The sequence below is a fragment of the Elephantulus edwardii genome, unplaced genomic scaffold (assembly GCF_000299155.1).
Source record: "Elephantulus edwardii isolate Elephantulus edwardi_28Jun2011 unplaced genomic scaffold, EleEdw1.0 scaffold00065, whole genome shotgun sequence".
Taxonomy (NCBI): Eukaryota; Metazoa; Chordata; class Mammalia; order Macroscelidea; family Macroscelididae; genus Elephantulus; species Elephantulus edwardii.
This window is the reverse complement of record NW_006399815.1, coordinates 7443538-7448722: the sequence shown is the minus strand read 5'-3', so window position 1 is coordinate 7448722 and position 5185 is coordinate 7443538.

Here is a 5185-nt window from a genome sequence, read left to right as displayed (position 1 = left end):
GCTCTTCTAGCAAGTTGGTAGTGAATTCATTGAAGAGCTTTCCATTTAAGTTCAATTTATATTTTTTGACTTTTTCTATTAATGCAGTGAAGAAACATTTCATGCCAACTTAGTAGTTTTAAGTGACAAATTACTTACAATAATGTATGCATTTTCACAGCACTAAAACCCTTTAAAAAACACATCTAAATATCTAGAATTGACATTTTCAAAAATAATGATCAATCCATTAGCTAAAGCTTGTGGCTATAAGGGAAGTGAGAGAGACATGAGAAAACTCATTCCCTCAGGGGAGGGGTGAGTTTCTGGAATTCCTCTCACCACAGGGGTTCATCTAATCCACTTATTGTATCCAGTTCTTCCCAGACTAAGGGCTGCTCCCTACCAAAGGAGAAAGAAGTCACAGGGAGAACAGTGCCATTCTGGAGATCCAGGTGTCCAGCTGATCTGCAGTTAGCAGGAATGGTAGTCCTGTTTATAAACTGCAGATGTATCAGCATAAGTGTTAGTCGTTACCTTGGCATGAGGCAAGCACTGTTTCCAAGGCAGAAGCCTTGATTTTTCTAAAGGCAGGCAACTACTGCGGTCCAGTTTTTACCAAATTGCACAACAAAGCAAAATGCTGCCTAAATCAGTGTAATCTTCACAATCCTTGGTGTGCTTCTCCATTGCTGTGACCAGTCTGGACTTTGAGCGCCTTCCAATCTAGAAGGTTCCCCTTCCACTACTATAGTGGATAACATTTTGTTGTGGCCCATAAAGTTTTTATTTGCTAATCTTTTTTAAACACATCACTAGGCTTTCTTTCTTAGTTCATCCTAATCTGGAAACTTTGCAGAAATCTATTATTGACAAAGGTATTTGAAAAAAATCAGTAGTGTAGCTTCTAGCTTCTTATCAATACACAAGGAGTGACAACAGGATAAACTCAAAGATGAGTGACTTCACCTGTAAGAAATGAACTCCATAATACCCTATCATACATCGCTTTTAAATATGGTTATCACAAGAGTCCACAATTAAGGTTGCATAGTGGAATGTACTTGGGGTGGTGGGAAGGGGGCGGGGGGATTGTAGTACCAGGGAGGCTTTCTTTTACTTTTGAAAGAGAGGAGCGAACTGGGGGGCGGGGGGGAGAGGGCTGGGCAGGTAGAGAAGTGAAGCAATGAATGAATGGAAATCCAAATTCTCTGTAAATGTTCATTAAAATTATTAAAAATAAAAATGAGCTCTAGAAGCAGAGAATAAAACCAGTAGGTAAATGGGGCCTCTCTCAGGTTATTTTCCAAAATTACATGCTGTGTTTAGTAGAACTTTGACATCTACAAAGAAAAAGGCTAACTTGTGACTTGCACTGTGATGATAAAGTTTCTTGACACTATTATAGGCCTTAAATTATCTCAGAAGCCAAACTTTAAATAAGCACAGAAGGCTGTATTTGGACAATTGTTTTACCACTCAAGAATGCAAGCCCTGAGGCTACTCTAACAGCTTTTAAGATTTGTTGTTGTTGTTGTTATGTGCCCTCAAGTCTCCTAGGACCCTTAGGGACCCTATGTACAGTATCTCTGAACCCTACCCTGTCCTGAGCTAGTCTCATTAATTCTGACACATCAACCCCCATTGCCCCAGTTACTATGTCAATCCATCTCATTCTGGGTCTTCCTCTCCTGCTCTGTATATCCACCCTTTTGAGAATTATGTTCTCCAAAGAGTGGTCCCTCCCGGTCACATGCCCAAAGTAAGTGAGGTGCAGGAGAAGAGTCTTGAACATACCATGAACTGCCAAGGAAACAAACAGGTCTGTCTTGGAGAAGGTGAGACCAAGTTTCTCCTTGGAGGTAATGATTTTGAAGATCTGTCTCACATACTTCAAGCACATGGCCAGGAGAGACAGGTCCTTGGCTTTTAAGATAAGCCATGCATTTTTAACCAAAGTATCCTTAAGTATTGCCACCTGTGGCTTGAATTTGTTTTTCAACTCCTTCAGCTTAAGAAACTCTGGGCGAGTTCGGCCCTTATGATTTTCTGACTCCAGCTCTCTGCACATTTCATTATAGTATCTTGCTTTGTCATCCCGGGCTGCCTTTTGAAATTTTCTGTTCGGCTCTTTGATTTCTTGGTTTCTTCCTTTAGCTTTGGCTTCTCAGTGCTCTGATGCAATATTCAGAGTCTCATTGGACATCCATCTTGGTCTTTTCTTCTTTTTCAGCTTTTGTGATGATCTTTTGCATTCTTCATGGATGATTTTCTTGATACCCTCCCAGAGCTCATTTGGTCTATGCTTATTGGTGCTCAAGGCCTCAAACCTGTTCCTGAGATGGTTTTGAAATTTGAGTGGGACAGACTTAAGGTCAAATCTTGGTTCCCGTCACTTGATTTGATTTTCCTTAACTTCAGCTTGAATTTTCATATGTGTGGTTGGTGGTCTGTCCCACAATCAGCACCAGGCCTGGCTTTCACTTGCTGATATTGAGCATCTCCACCAAGTCTTTCCACAAATGTAACTGATTTGATTCCTATGCATACCATCAGGTGAAATCCATGTGTATAGCGAGTTTATGTTTCTTATAAAAAGGTATTTGCAATGAATAAATCATTGGATGTGCAGAACTCTATATCATTTTATCTCCAGCCTCATTTCTCTCATGGAGCCTGTGTTTTCCAGCTACTGATCCTTCTTCCCTGTTTCCAATTTTGTGTTCCAGTCGCTCACTTTTGTCAATGCATCTTGATTGCATGTTTGATCAATTTCTGACTGTATAAGTTGGTAGAAATCTTCCATTTCCTCCTCTTTGGCTCTAGTTGTTGGTGCATATATTTGAAAGATAGTGGTATTCACTGGACTTCCTTGTATGTGTGTGGATATTATCCTTTCGCTCACCACATTGTATTTCAGGATAGATCTAGAAATGACTTTTTAAATTATGAAACCAACCCATTTTTTTCTCACCTTTTTCATGCCCGGCATAGCAAATCATTTGATCATCTGATTCAAATTGTCCCATGCCAAGCCATCTCATTTCGCTAATACCTAGTATGTCAATATTTATGCATTCCATTTCTTTCTTAAAAATGTCCAATTTTCCTACATTCATGCTTCTCACATTCCACATTCCAATCACTAGTATCTGCTTACAGCTGTTTCTTCTTCTCTGTATTTCCATTTCTAAGATCTCAGTCTCAATTGCCATGTCTGCTAGTCCAAGCAGTAGTCTAAGTGCTTTATTGTACATAGGGTTTTCTAAGGCCTGTCACTTTGGAAGTGGATGGCCAATCCTCCTTCCTAGTCTGTCTTAATTTTTAAATATATATGTTAAAGATCCAGGAAGTATTAAGAGAAGATGGAAGGAGTACACAAAGTCACTGTATCAAAAGGAACTGGCTGACACAGAAGAATTTAATGAAATAACAAAAGAGCAAGAACCTATCGTGATGAAAGAGGAAGTTCAAATTGTTCTGAAGAAATTGGCAAAAAACAAGGCTCCAGGAGTTGATTTCATACCAATTGACATATTTCAACAAACAGACACTGCCCTGGATGTGCTCACTGAGTTGTGCCAAGAAACCTGGAGGACAGCCAGCTGGCTGACTGACTGGAAAAGATTGATATTTGTTCCCATTCCAAAGAAAGGTGACCCAACAGAGTGCAGAAATTATTGAACAATTAATATCACATGCAAGCAAGAGTCTGCTAAAAAAGATCCAAAAATGTTTGGAGCAATATGTCAACAGAGAACTGCCAGATGTGCAGGCTGGATTTAGAAGAGGTTCTGGTTACTAAGGATATTATAGCTAATAATGTTAGATGGATCTAGGAAGAAAGCAAAGAATACCAGAAGAATGTCTATCTGTGCTTTATTGACTATGCAAAGGCTTTTGACTGTGTGGTTCATAACAAGCTGTGGCTGACTCTGAGGAGAATGGGAATCCCAGAACATTTGATTGTGCTAATGCGAAACCTATACTTGGACCAAGAGGCAGTCATTAGAACAGAGCAAGGAAACACTACATGGTTCAAAATCAAGAAGGGGGTCCATTAGGGATGGATTCTGTCTCCATACCTTTTCAATCTGTATGCAGAATAGATCATCCGAGACGCTGGGGAGTATAAGGAGGAATGTGGCGTCAGGATTGGTGGAAGAATCATCAACAACCTGCGTTATGCAGATGACACAACCCTGCTCGCTGAAATTGAGGAGGATCTGAAGCGCTTGCTGCAGAAGGTCAAGGACTGTAGCCTTCAATATGGATTGAGGCTCAACATCAAGAAAACAAAGATTCTCATCACTGGGCCAATTGGCAGCATCAGGATGGATGGTGAAGAGATTGAGATAGTTAACAGTTTTAGTTTACTTGGTTCCACAGTCAACAGTCTTGGTAACAGCAGCCAGAAAATTGAATTACAGGAGATGAATTGCTTTGGGAACGTCAGCTGTGAGGGACCTTTCCAGAGTACTGAAGAGCAACGATGTCAGGCTGGAGACTAAGGTGTGCCTGATCCAGACTATAGTCTTCACAATTACGTGTGATGTATCAGAGAGTTGGACAGTGAATAGGGATGATAGAAAGAGAATTGATGTCTTTGAGCTGTGGTGCTGGAGAAGAGTGTTGAATATCCCATGGACTAGGAGAACAAACAGGTTTGTCCTGGAGAGGGTGAAGCCAGAATGCTCCTTGGAGTCAAGTATTCTGAAGCTTCATCTGACATACTTTGGACGTGTTGCAAGGAGGGAATGGTCCTTGGAGAGGGACATCATGTTTGGCAGGGTGGAGGGGTGGCTCAGGAGAGGAAGACCTTCGATGAGGTGGATCGATTCTGTGAGTGGAGTAGTGGGAATGAGTGCGTTTGAGATGGCTAGATTGGCATAGGATAGAATGGCATTTAGGGCTCTTATACATAGGGTCACTATGAGTTGCAGGCGACTCGATGGCACATAACAACAACATGTTTTTATGTGACATTTTTAATTAATTTTTTATTTTTAAATTCTTGCAATAAATTCAAAGTTTTGAGTTTTTTTAATTTTTGTTTTAATTCAAAGTTTTAACGCAGCATAAGGATCAAATAAAATAATCCATCAGCCAAATTGCTATTTGTTTGCAAGGGCAACCTGACTCAACAAATGATGTGGCAGTGACTGAATTTGATTGCTAATTGGATTAATTTTCTCTGTATTCTATA